Source organism: Ursus arctos, unplaced genomic scaffold (assembly GCF_023065955.2).
Source record: "Ursus arctos isolate Adak ecotype North America unplaced genomic scaffold, UrsArc2.0 scaffold_32, whole genome shotgun sequence".
NCBI classification, from domain to species: domain Eukaryota; kingdom Metazoa; phylum Chordata; class Mammalia; order Carnivora; family Ursidae; genus Ursus; species Ursus arctos.
Genome location: NW_026623008.1, coordinates 1,759,120 through 1,772,515, shown reverse-complemented (window position 1 = coordinate 1,772,515; position 13,396 = coordinate 1,759,120). Strand labels below are relative to the sequence as shown.

The 13,396-nt window shown below is 61.0% G+C and overlaps 1 protein-coding gene across 3 annotated transcripts in view; it reads right to left on the bottom strand.

Moving 5' to 3' along the window:
* PRDM16 (PR/SET domain 16) overlaps nt 1–13,396 on the bottom strand; it is a 310,231-nt gene that overhangs the window by 189,777 nt on the left and 107,058 nt on the right. The gene's annotated exons all lie outside the window — the stretch shown is intronic.

Sequence of the window (13,396 nt, the reverse complement as noted above, 5' to 3'; positions counted from 1 at the left end):
CGATTTTCTGTAGCTGAGGAAGAAACGCGGCTCATAGGGTCGAACGTCTTCTCACAACTGTCTCTAGAGAGTACCGCAGGCCTTCCACTTGGAATGAGGATCCCGTGAACGGACTCGCACGAGAACAAACGGGAACGCGCCTTCTGGAAACCCTGTCAACTGTGGGGGAACAGAACGCAGCCGGTCAATGCGTCAGCTTCAGCCAGGTCCTCTTCGTCTGCCGGTTTGGAAAGTGCTGGAGACAGTCCTTGGCGGCAACGCCCAGGACGCCGTGAGACCAGGCCCAGAACTCAGGGAGGTCCCCGGCTGGGGTGGGTGACAGTGCCGCTGCTGAGACGCCGGGCGCCAATCGCCAGGACAACGCCCCAAAACAGGGGCATGTGTGTACTAAGTCAGCCTCTGAAAGGCTCCCGCCTTGGGGTTCCAGGACATTCCGCGTGGGTTCCCCGCCCCACGTACACCTGCATCGCTCGAGCTGGAAGGTGCAGGAGGTGAGCCGAGGCCATGCACTCTGGCCGCCGGCCCGGCTCTCCCAGGGGAGCACGTGCGTGCAACTGACCTTCACAGACTCAGCAGGAAACGGGAGCCCTGAGGTCACGGCAGGGCAGGTGTCGAGGTCAGGACGATCCTGTCAGGGCCTGGGCACCCGCGGAGCTGGTACCCTCTGCTCCCCAACTCGGGACATCTTCCGGACTCCCACGGATTTCCAGGGTGACCGTGTTCGGTGAATCCCAGGCTAAGACTGATTTCGTGTCCTCGTCTTTCCTGCCCAGGCGTGAAGCGTTACCAGATAAGTGATTAATTTTTCTCGTCACTGGAACCAGAATTTTCCCATATTTTTGACCAAAAGCTGCCTGACGTGGGGCCTACCCCACCCCACAAGCGTGGCACAGAGAGTCCCCTGCTGAGTTCACTGGGAATCGCCAAGATGGCTTTCTCGGCTTGAGCTCCCAGACAGGCCCGACGGCTGCCAGCGCCTACACCCCCCCGGAAGCAGATGGCGGCTAGAATAAGTCTCCACGCCAACCGTGGGGATGATGACCCTCACGTCAGATAGGAGAGGATACCAGGACATGGAAAGGAAAGCCCGCTCCCGAGCAGTGCGCCAGATTTCCCCTCCGCTCGGCGAGACGTGCTGCTGGCCAGCGGGGTGCTCAGCACCCCGTGGGCTCAGGACAGCGCCCGGAGCGGAGATGCCCCAGGTGTGCGAGTCAGTGGGGGCCGTGGGAGCAACCTGCTTTGAACAAAGAATGCGAGATGCCTCTGTGCAGGTCATTCCCTTCGCCCTCCTGTCTCCTCGGGGGTGACTCTGGGGCCCCCTCACCATCCCCACAGCCGGACAGCCCGGGACCACTTTCCCGGCAGGAACACTGAGGCCCCGTGGGGAGGGCCACCACCCCCACAGGGAGCAGAGCCGACAGCCAAGATCCGAATCCAGGGCGGTGGCAACGGGTCTCGGGACCACCCTGCCCTAGGCCACAAAACTGGGCAGAGGGAGTTCCAGCCGCCACCACCCACAAGCACACTTCAAACCACACCTGAGAGCAAAGCCCTTTCCTGCACTAGCTCTGGCTGGAGACTGCGTTACAAACGCAAGTGGAGGCTTCGAGACTGTCCCTGGCAATACGCTGGTTTCCCTGGGAGCAAGCTTCTCTATCTTCACCACACACGGATGCCAAAGGCACTGAGGTCATAAAATCTGCTGTCAGAAGAGACCTGGTCGCCGCACGGCGGGGAGGTGCAGGGCGGGGCGCTGCCAGCAGTGTCATTAAATGACCTTGCACATTTCTTTCCAAATCATAAAAAAGGGATAAACAGTGTTAAGCTAGAACTCTTTCTTGGACGTTATTTCGGAGACCGAGGTTGCCGAGCTGGCTCTCTGCCCCCCACGGGGACACGTCCGCCTGCCTGGGAGCCCCCCACCCCGAGACCGTCCTCCAAGGTCTGGCTCCAGTCTCTGGCTGGTTCCTCTCCTCTGAGTCCTGGGGGCCGCCTCTACCTCCCTGGCAGCTGGCACGCAGTGGGGTTCTCGGGCTGCATGGACCTCCTGTGCGTGCCCCGTGTGGGCTGTTGCCTTCTCCCTCCTCCCCCGTGACTGGAGTGTGGGTGTGAGACCAGCGTGTGTCTCGGACTCACTCACAGATGATGGCCACTGGAGACCTTTGGGAGGCATGCCCTCTGACCCGCGCCAGGACCTCGCCCCTGACGCCCACCACTTTACTTCCCTGTGAGTAATTTCTTCACTACTGCTCAAGAAACAGGTTTATGGTCTGCAGAAAAGTAACGTGCACACCTGCCATTTCCTAAAACACCCGGGTCTGCAACCGGGGGGCTCCTGAAGCCCCCATCTGCCGTGTCATCCCGGGGGACCCCCTGGTGCTTGAGAGGGACTCCTTGTTGCAAATAAAGGTATATTTGCTCGCCCCCGAGGACTCAGCCCCGTGCCCACCCAGCCTGGGCTTGCACACAGCTGCTCTCTCCCTCCAACACCTGAATAAAGCTATCCAGGAAAATCAGACACCCTCAAAAACCCTGGGAGCTCCACCGGAAGGCGGTGAGGCATTCACAGAGGTTTCTGAATAGGGACTGTGGCCATGAGCCCCAGGACAGTGTGCCAGTGCCCAGGACTTTCCACTATGCAGGCTTTGCTCCTGCCTGGGCCCTGGCCCGTGTGGGCAAGAGAGGCATGCTGCCCCAGCAAGCATGGACAGAGCCAGGCTCCCCAGGGACACTCAGAAACGGAGACACAGTGCCAATAAAGCCCATTCCAGATGTTCACTCACTGGGAAGTTTGACACTTGACCTCCTTACATCGCTTGGGGCAGAGGGATGACCGGACCCAGGTGAGTGTGGGTCAGTGGGCCCTAGAAGGCCACCCCAAACCAGCTCTGTGACCCCGGAAAGGGCCTTGCTAAGCAAACAGGACAAGGGTGCTCCTTGGGGCCACTGGCAAAGGGCAACGAGGTGGGCGGTTAAAGGGTCCACGACTCCAATGAACCACGGAGGAAACAGCTGGTCAGGGCGAGCGGGACCTGCTGGGGTTTGGTGGGTGTGCCTTGTGGCCGCTCTGCGCCACATCTAGAGTTGGGGCCCTCTAGATCCTTGTGACGTCCAGATCCCCACGAGACAGTGATGCGGGAATGCGGACGTGCCCCCGGTTAAGGCCAGCACATGCCGCACGCGGTTGGGGGCACAAGTGAGCCAAGAGGCCCCGGCCCCCCCGCCCGTGGGTGGGCTTCCAACAGCAAATCAGCTTCTTGGAGGGCGCAGGAAAGGCCATCCCGCCCGCTGTGCGCCCAGCCCACGCCCCCCGAACACCACGCCGCTTCTCACCTCCACCAGGCCGGCCTCATGGCCAGACTCCACGTTGTGCTTAATCCTTATTTTCTTTAAAGAGCGGATTAGGAAAATCTCATCTGGAAAATTAATTAATGTGTGAATTCAACAAATATTTACTGAGCACAGCACTTTGTCAGGCGTTTAGCGTTAGTGTGGCCCATGCGCCCTCTGCCCCCACTTTGCCGTGGGTTTGGGGGCAACTTCCCCAAGCATCATTCTCTGACTCAGCTCGTGAGACCCGAAGCCACCATGTGAGCGCGTGTTAAATCTCCACCCTTGGAGAGGATGGAGGGCTGGGGGTCAGGTGTCCTTGGCAGCCGAGCTCCACTGACATGGGCGACCCGGCCCACGGCCTCCCGGGACATGTACAGGGAGAGGAGAAGGAGCTCTTTGGGGCGCCCTTGATGTGTGCGTGTGATTGTGTCCGCTGTCATTCCTCCGCGGGCGCCGGGGATTACTCTCAATGCCCCCTTTTCCCGCCCTCTGCCTGTCACTGGCTGTAGGTAAGTATATCCTCCAGGAGCAGCCCCCGCCCCCAGCCAAACAAAAGTGAACTCGCCGCCCCTTTACCCAAGAAAAGAAGCCGGAGCCTTTTCATGGGCAGTGAATGGGGCCCCTCATTTAGGCCGCATTATACCCGGGCCTTCATTTCCCCTTTCCTGCTTTGCCTCATTCAGGGGGGCTCTGACTTCAACTAATTCGATAACAATCCCGCCGGGCCTTCCCAGCCCCCGGCTCGGGAGGACATTGTCCGGGTGCGCGGCCTTCCCCCCGCGCCGGTCCCGCTCTCCAATTAGCCAACCGCTGGGCCTCTGTCCGTCTCCACTGCTTTCCTGCCGCCCGCCCACTTTTAACCATTTCTTTTTGAACAGGACTCCCGAGGGCCTTCGGGGGCGCGCGCCCCCGGTGCGGGGTCAGCAGACCTGGGGTCGGGCAGAGTGAAGACACGCGCCCGCAAGGCCTCGCCGAGGCCAGGCTGCACCCCCTCCCGGGGCCTGCGCGGCTTCGCGGGAAACCTGAAACACGACACAAGCAGCCACGCCTTTGACCCCCCAACCTCGCCTGGCTCTGGTTCTGGGAGGAGCCGAGCGAGTCCTCCGGACGGGCGGTGTCGAGAGGAACCAGGTGCTCCGCCGGCTGGTTCTGGCGGGGGTCTGTCTTCCCGTGGTCAGTTTCCCCCGACCAGCTGGTCACAGAGCGTCCCTGGTGGGTTGGGGTCTCACACTGCTGTCCTCCCAACGAACACTCCCCTCTCACGTGCTGACGCTGCTTCTCTTTGCCCCAAAGATCAGTTTCTCCTGCTTGAGGAAGACATTTCCGGAACCCTGCAGGGAGCATTGCAGGCTGGCCGGGGTGCGAGTGCGCACACCGGGGCCCGGGTGAGGGGCTGTATCTGCCAGTTCCCACATTGATTGCCCTGCTGTTTTCCCCACACGGAAAATGTCGGGATAGGCTGAAAACACTAACCTTAGAAAAGTATGTTGCTGTCATGATCTGTGCTGTGATTCACCAAACCCCTCCGAGGTCTCCGCGCCAAGCTCTGCGTCCGGCAGGGCCCGTCAGGCAAGGCCTCCCACCCCGGCCGGGGGTCTCGGGCACCAACGTTACGTGCAGAGACCCCCAGCACCACCTCCCATCCCCTATGCTACCTGGAAATGACCCAGCCCAGGTGTTTAATCTCTAAGGGGTCTGTATGGGGTGAATTCTGTCCCCCAAAATTCACATGTCAAAGTCCTAAGCCCGGGGACCTCAGAATGGGGCCTGATGTGGAAATAGAGTCATTGCAGATATAATTAGTGGAGCTGAGGTCACACCGGGGTGGGGGAGGCCGAGCCAATGTGACAGGTGTCCCTAGAGAAAGGAACACAGTGCGTACCCTCAATGCCATGTACAGGTGAAGCCAGAGATCCTGGGGCGAAGTGTCTACAGGCCAAGGAGTTCTAGCTAGCCAGCACATTCTGGGGGAGGCGTGGGGCAGGTCCCGTGGAGAAGCGGCCTGGGGACAGCGCAGGCCCCTTCCTGGGGGTGGCAGCCACCTTCCTCGCTGTCAGATGCGCGGTGTTCCAGAACCTTCTGTCACCCATTTGGTTCCTTTCCCCTCAGGTGTTCTGTTCGGAAAACACCATAGAAGGAAGGCTCACCAAGACCATTCGAGCAGCAAGATCATTTTTTCCGAGGTGTCTAATCATTGACTCAGTCCAGTGCCGGGTGGGGGTGCATGGAACCGTCCAGGGGTCACTTCTACGACCGCGGCGCGCCCCCTTCTGCACAAGGGCCCGGAGAAATGCAGGAAGGAGCCAGGCGCTTGGCTCTAGGGAGGCCGGGAGGAGGCCCACAGGGACCTCGGGGTCAGCTGGCTCATAGGGGACAGAATGCACGTGCAGAGAGAGACTGCGGCCCTGAACTCAGGGGGTGCACCACCCATGTGGCCACATTCCGTCACAGAAAACCCTCTCCAGCTCTTCCATCCCCTCCCCTCGGAAAGATCAGCGCATTCAGGAGACAGGCTGCAGATGGGAAGTGCCTTCGGGACAACTGGTATCCCCCTCTTGCTTAACATGTGGGGAAACTGAGGCCAGTGGGGGCTGGCTTCAGTCTCAGCAGCATCCGGAGTCTGAGCCACCTTCTTCCGTCTCCCACACCATCTTAGAAAATCCCACAAATTATCCGATGCTTTTAAGGGACAAACAAAAGTCTTGAAATGGCTGTTCGGTCCCTCGCCTGCTGGGCACTAGAGGGCGTGATGCAGGCCAGGTGATCCCCACGCGGGAGGCCGATGGGCTGGACCCTCTCGCTCTTAGAACAGGTGTGTAGCCCTGGGCCCTGACCCCCGCGATGCAGGCTTCTCCGCATTCCCGTGTGTCCCAGCCTGAGGGGCGCCCCGTGTACCGGAAACGGGGGAAGTGAACTGAATGGACCAGGTATGGCTGGCCCCACGCCCCAGGTTACCTGCTCTGCTAGCAGCATCAGTCACCCTTCCTGAGACTCAGCTTCCCCTTAGGAAAGGCATCTCAAGCCCGCTGCTCCCAACGGCCGGCCAGTCTGCATCCCCACTGTTGGCGTCAATGCCCCGGTCATGAGTGGCGGAGTGCAGACCTCGTTGGGGACTGTGTCCCAAGAGCCACGTGACTCACAGGAGAGCAGGAGATGCTGAGCTGTCCAGAGGGCCGGGGACAGGCTGGCTGGTGCCTAGGTCGGGCGGGGCTCCTGAACGTGGAGGTCTGTCTGCACAGACCGGAGATGACCCTCCAGCCACCATGCGGCAGGTCATCTATCCCCAGACAGGCTTCCGGGTCGACTCAGCGAAAGTGACCCCCGCGACAACGCCAACTGCACAGACAAGGGAAACCATGTCTTCTTCCGTGTGCCAGGAGGCTTTTACCAAAATGCAGAACAGATCCCTTTTCCACCCCCTCCAGCCCACGTGAGGGCACAGAGCCCGAGGTCCAATGTCCACAGAGGGATATTAGCCACTGAGGGCAGCTGCCTTCCCAGGGTCCTCACCCAGGCTTGGATGTGACCCTGGATATACCGACCCCACCCTTTTCTCCCCAACCCCCCTGTCTCTTGGCTTGGGGCTGGAGGTCGGCGCCAAGCACAGTTCGGGAAAATGGAGGCTGCAGGATTTTCCTCCCGGAGCCCCTGACCAGGCTGGCCAAGAACAAGGCAAGCCCCCAACTCCCACTGCATGTTAGGAGCCCCAAGCTCCTGCTTCAGGTCCCGCCAACGGCTCTGAGGTCTCTCACTGTACCGGAGTCTACAGGAAGCCACGGGCAAAGGGCCAGATCCACGGCGGTGTCCCACCACAGGCCAGACGTCAGTGCCATGAAGAGCTGGCCGAGGCTCACCTTCCCTGAAGCCCGTCCTCACCAGGGACGTCCGATCGTGCAGCTGGGCAAGACAGTGGCCCCTGGGCGCCTGGGCAGTTGCCACAGTGGGCTCTCCCTGCTGGAAGGACGGAGGTGAGCCCTCGGGTTACCTCGGGGGGCAGTCAGACATCACAGCCTACTGTGTGCGCCCAGGAGATGGAGGCCCGAGACTTCCGAATTCCATGGGGACAGAGAAGGAGGCAGACAAAAGGTGGGGCTGCAGGCCTGAGCCCACCGGGGGTCAGAGTCACCTTGGAAAGCTCAGATTTGAGAAAGGGTAGCCCAGGACTGTGCAGGGCGGTGGCAGCCTAGGCAGCGGTCGGGACCCGCAGCTGTGTGTCCTCTGGTATCCCCCAGTTGGCAAGCCCATGAGGTTGGCATGCGGTGTCCAGGGACCTTCGGGGCCCAGCGTGTTCACCTGGCCCAAAGAAACACACAGCCGGGCCGGGGAGCCCCCTGGTGATTCTTCATAGACATGAGGCATATTACAAGTTCACGTGGTGGGATGCTCCCATGTGAACCAAACGCCAGTCGCTAGAGCCGCTGGAACCTTCTAGAGATGTGCTCTTGGGAAGGCCCTCAGCCCTACACATGGCGTGTGCTGGCTCGTATGAGGTCTGCCCCAGGAGAGGCCTCTCCTCCCTGGCCCCTGCAGGAGGGAGAACAGAGCATAGCCACCCTCCTGGACCTCAGCGGCTAAGGCCTGCAGGCCACTTGGTATCCTTATTGTTATTTGCAGTCTGGGTCACCTTTGGCCCGGAAGGCGGCCAGGGGAGGGGGCTCGGCCACCCTCAGGCCCTGCCCTCTTTGGCAAACACCTGGCCATGTCCCCCCGGGCCAGTCCCTGCGATTCCCACGGCCGTTTCCCACTTTGGCCCGAGCCCGAGGGCGCCCATGGAAGATGAGGGCCCGCCAGGCATCGTAATCCCTGTCCCCCTCCTGGCAGCCGCCTCCGGGCCCTCTGCGGAGGGCCTGGCTGAAAGGCAGGCTGATAAATTAGTCTAGAGGGAAACAAGGCCGCTCCTACTTGTAAAAGGTCACGGCGACTTTGTTCTGGGTGAGGGTTTATCTCGGCTGCCGCAGGGACAGACAATGCCGCGGGCCTAAATGGCAGAAATCTTAGCTCCTCGTGAAATGAGTGTGCTGATAAGCCCGGCGGACTTTAGAAAGATCTAAATGGGCAGGAGTGATGCGGGTATCTGCAGCACGACGGAGCAGAGAGGACACGACGGGATGTGCAATTACACCGGGCACCGGCCCAGACGGGGGACGCGCGTCCGCCAGCCAGACTCAGGTGGCTCCCGCGGCAGGAGGACACGCAGGCCGGACCGCGAAGTCCCCCAGGAGCTGCCGCTGGAGCACTTCCCTGGGCAATGGTCACACGTGTGACGGGTGGGGCGGCCCCGGAGGATGCCCCTCGGACACGCTACGGAGGAGGAGACGCCCCCAGATACACCAGCATGCGTCCTGAGGACTGACTTTGAAAGTCCCTTTTAGGCTGTTTTATTCACTGTATTCTAAACGGCGTGAGAGGCACGGCGGGCTCCTTGGAGCATACCCTCTGTGGCTTGTAGCCAGAACCATCCACCTTCACCTATCCTGGGCCCACACTAACCACTCCCCCACAGAGAGCCCGCCCTGGGCTGACCGCACCCTTGACCAGGGCGAACCCAGCCGCGTTGTAGCTCCCGGCACCCAGCGGGACGGTCGGAAGGCACAGAGCTCTGCACCACCCTGAGCCGAGGGGGGTGGGGTGAGCACCTGCAGGGGTCCCTTGGCGATGCTGCCCTCTGTTTTGGCTGAGGCCGAGCTGGCCCGTGACATGCTGAGAACACATTCCTAACCCAGGGGTGACCGGTCACAGAAATTCTCAACTGGAGAGAAACTCTGATAAGCAGGCCAGGCCTGGCTGGGAGGTTCACGCCCTTGTCCCATGACCCAGGGAGACCTTTTATGGCCTGCAACGCCTGGGACTCTCGTCGGACCCAGTGGGAGGGAGGCCCTCGGAGGGGCTGGACCTAGGACGGCCAAGGCCATGCTGGGGTTTCCCAGCCCCCTGGCCAGCGGCTGCCCACGCTGCTCCCTGGGAGGTCAGCTGCTGGGGAGTATCTGAAATAGAAAGATTTCTGTATAAATGTGGCAGATGGCTTGTCCTGGCAGGTGGGTCCCCACCACTGCCTCCTACCTCGGGCAGGTGGGGTCAGCCCAGAGGGGGCCACCAGCACAGAGCCTGAGTTCTGTCACGGGGGAGCAGACGAAGGAGCCCGAACTCACTGCACACCTCTCCTTAGATGGGGGAGCCGTGGCTGGGCCATCACCCACCAGGCATGGCGGGGGGATGTGGCGTCCACATGGGCTGGGGGCACAGGGGAAGGGGTCGGCTAAGCCCCTGCTCCCGGCATGAGCTGGCTACATGAACTGTGAGGGCCCTCAGCAGGGCACCGAGTCTGATCACTGACCCCTGTACCAACCTACTGTGTGACCCTGTGTGACCCCCCATCCAGGGCTTCGGGCTCCCACCTGCACTGTGAGAGCAAGAGCAGCGATGCCCCCAGTGCTATCCAGGCATGAAGCCGTGGCTGTTCCGCCACGGCTGCGGGAGGGACCCGCTGTACAGAGCTGAGAGCCCCTGGGAGCCCCTGGCCCAGCCTCACCTGCCGCCCCGAGCTCAAGCTGCTGCCGGTGGGGCGGCCAGGCTCCCCTGTGTCCTCTGCCCATGGGGACAGCCCCCTTGGTTACCCCACCCTCACTGTCTCCCTGGCCTTGACAAGCTCCTTGGTTAAGAAAGGCTCTGTTGCTACCTGTCCTCCCCTGCAGGAAAACGTCTCTCCAGGGTCCCAGAGGTGAGCAGAGGAAGGCACCTGGAAGCAGGGGCAGGAAATTCAAGGTATGCCCTGCCTTCTTCAGGACTTGGGTCTGGAGGGGACTCCTCCGAGGGCCCAGGCTCCCATGGCTAATTAGGGTGCACATTCTGGGGGACACCGCCGGAACTCTAGCAGAGTCACCCCAAATCTGCATGTTGGAAGTGGCCTGGAGGGTGCTCTGTACAACAGCTTGGGACCCAAGTGGGCGGTGAGCAGGGCAAGCGCGTGCCCCTCCCTAGCCTCTTTCAGGGTCGAAACAAAACCTTGCGGGCAAAGGGTGATCCAGACCGTGCCTCAGAAGCTGACCTGTGGGGCGGGCCCTGCCGTGTGGCTCCGGCCTGGACGCGTCTCAGCCCCAGCCGGGCCCCGGTGCTCAGGGGCCCCTGACCCCAAGGCTCAGTCTGGGGTCGGGAGAATTCCACATCTGAAGCACGGGGCCCCTGAGGGGTAGTGGCCCACCCCTGCCAGGCCGGCTGCCGCCCACAGGCTGGGCTGTGGGATCCATTTTCGAACGGCAGAATTGAGGACCGGGAGCAGAGAGAGCGCTGTGTGGACCGTGTGTGGCACACAGCAGACGCCCATGACCGTGGGCCCTTCCCCCCGTCTGTAGGCCTGGGCCACCCAGCAGCGGCCAGGTCAGCCTGCCGCGGGCTCGCGGGTCCTGCCCTGCACAGAGGCGCCGGGGCCCTTCGTCACCTTCCCTCCATGTCCCATCCCCTACTTTCCTGGAGGAAAGAGAGAGACGGGAGCAAGGAAAGAGGTGACAGAGCCTTCTGCTCTCCGGTCGTGGCCTTCGGAGCCGGCGGGAAGGGCTGAGCCAGGGCCCCATGGGAACGGGCTGCCGGGCAGAGCAGAGGGGAAGCCAGCCTCCCCTCCACCCCGTCTCCCGCCCGCTTCCTTCTGACAACCGTCAGGATTTTCCACGGTACTGCTTCCCAAGCAACCCTTTCCAGAGCAGGGGGGCTTGGTTGTCGCTGGTGTGAGAGAGAGACAGAGGCACGGGGTAAAATACCATTTAAGAAGCTGGTATTCGGGGACGTCTCTCGAATATGAAAAGAAAATATTTATTTCCTTTTTCGCTTGTGAATCAGAATGCTCTATTTAAAGAAAGTACCCTCTGCTGGATTGCGGCTGAGTTATTACCCCTTAAGGAAATAAAGGAGAACACTATCAGGGAGGTATTCTTAGTCATTCTCTCCCCTTTTTTCTGAAATTCCTTATATACCCGCGCCTCGGAGCCGGGCCTAAGATAGTGCAGGATCCCATGGCATTCTTGGGCTGGAAACGTCTGTACGCGATGTCACGGTGCTCAGGGGTGAGGGCCGAGGGTGTGTACCGCGTGGCTCCTGGACGGCGAGGAGTCCGCGCATGGGGTTCTGGGTGTGCACGCTGAAGCTGGGCCCTGTTCCCATGGGATGCAGCCCCTCGGGTCTGGATGCCCATCGGCCCATCCAGGGACAGGCCCCAAATGCACGACTGTCCAGGTGTTGTCTCTGACCATGCACGGAGCCGCACGCTTCCAGAATGTACGGTCTGCCTCCTCAGCACATTCAGAAAGTCATCGGGGGGAAAGCACCCTGCCATGTATCTTGGCCTAAAATAAGACTCCAGGCGTCCCAGAGAGTGGAAGGCTTCAGAGGTGAGTCAGTGCCAGGCAGAGGACGGCAAAGCAGGGAGGTTCTGAGACTCCTGGGGCTGGGGGACGGGACGCTGTGCCCGACGGTCCCCAGTGTGCAGAGGGAAAGGATGGCCAAGATTTGGGGCTGAGAATGCCACATTCGAATACTTAACCCGTGAGGCTGTCAGAGCAACAGGAAGCCGCTGAGTGGAGACTGCACAGTGTGGGCGGCCACCCCCCTCCGGCGCCCACGTGGCCACAGCTCTAACCCCACGGCCGGAATGACAAGACTGACACACAGTGAGACCGGCTAAGGACCACCCCAGCAGAGCGGGCAGGTGCGTCTGCTCCAGGGTGAGAGCCGCACAGAGGAGGCTCAGGTGTGGTCCCCGCACAGGGGCGTGTGTGAGCAAGCACGCGTGGGCACATGTGGGCACGCGTGGGCCGCAGGGAGCACGGACGCCTCCCCTGATGGGCAGGGGGTGGCCCATGGGGAGACCCAATCTCGGGAACAGTGGCAGGCAGCGTCTGCTCAGGACCTGCTTGCCCCTGACAACCCATCCCCAGCGGCCCTTCTAGCGCCTCTCTGGACCCCCAGTCGACTGAACACGCTGGGCAATGGGGGTGGCAGGTTTTGGAGACCCTCTGCTCTGCCAGAGCTGCCAAATTCAGGCAGGCTGGACAGGGTACCTCCTGCCCGTGGAGGCAGGGAGCCCAGTCTAGGGTTTTCAGCAAGATACAGATTCATGTCCACGCATGTGTGTGTGTGATTGTGCACGTGTGCAAGTGTGTGTGTGTCCATGTGTGCATATGTATGCGTGTGTATGTGTGCGTGCGCATGCGTGTGCATGCATGTTTGTGTGTGTCCGTGTGTGCACGTGTGTATGCGTGTGCATGCATGTTTGTGTGTGCGTGTGCATGTGTGTCTGTGTGTGCATATGTATGCGTGTGTGCACGTGTGTGAGTGCATATTTTGTGTGCATGTGCGTGTGTGTTTGTGTGCATGTGTGTGCATGCATGTGTCTGTGTGTGTGTGTGTGTGTGTGTGTGTGCGCGTGCACGTGTGTGCCTGCAGGGGCAGGTCTGGGTTAAGGTCTGGATGTGGAGGAAAGAAGCAAAGGTGTTTGACGTGAGGGTGAATGCTGGAGGAGAAGAAGGAAAAAGTTCCCTGTGGAGACCCTGGGTCTGAGCAGGACATGGAGGTGTGAGGTCAGGGGCCATGGGGTTGCAGCCCTGGGGTGTCTGTGTGACTCCCTGGCCACACCTGGCTGGGCCAGGGAGAAGGCAAGACGCAGAGGCCACCGACCCCAGGACCCCTGGCCTCTGGCCTAGGGGCCAGGGAAAGCTTCCCGGGTCCTTGGAGAAGCTAGTTCTCGGCCCTGTGCTCCTGCACATGTGTCATAGCGCCTCCGAAAGCCCTCTGAAAGACTCCATCCTGGCGATGTGAAAGGCTGGACGGCCACCGTAGGGGACAGCCTGGTGACCACCGGGCTTCATCACCGGCCCACACTCTGGACCAAAATAAGACCTCCAAACTTCCTCTCATTCTAAGGATGCTCAGCGGCCACTCAGAAAAGAAAGCATTGCTTTTCTAAAATACATGTAGGTGGGCAAGCTTGGACACCCCGAGAGGCAGCTTCCTCTGAGCCCCAGGCCTTTCTCTAAGGGGGTGTGTCCTGGATCATACTGTACTCCTACACTCAGAA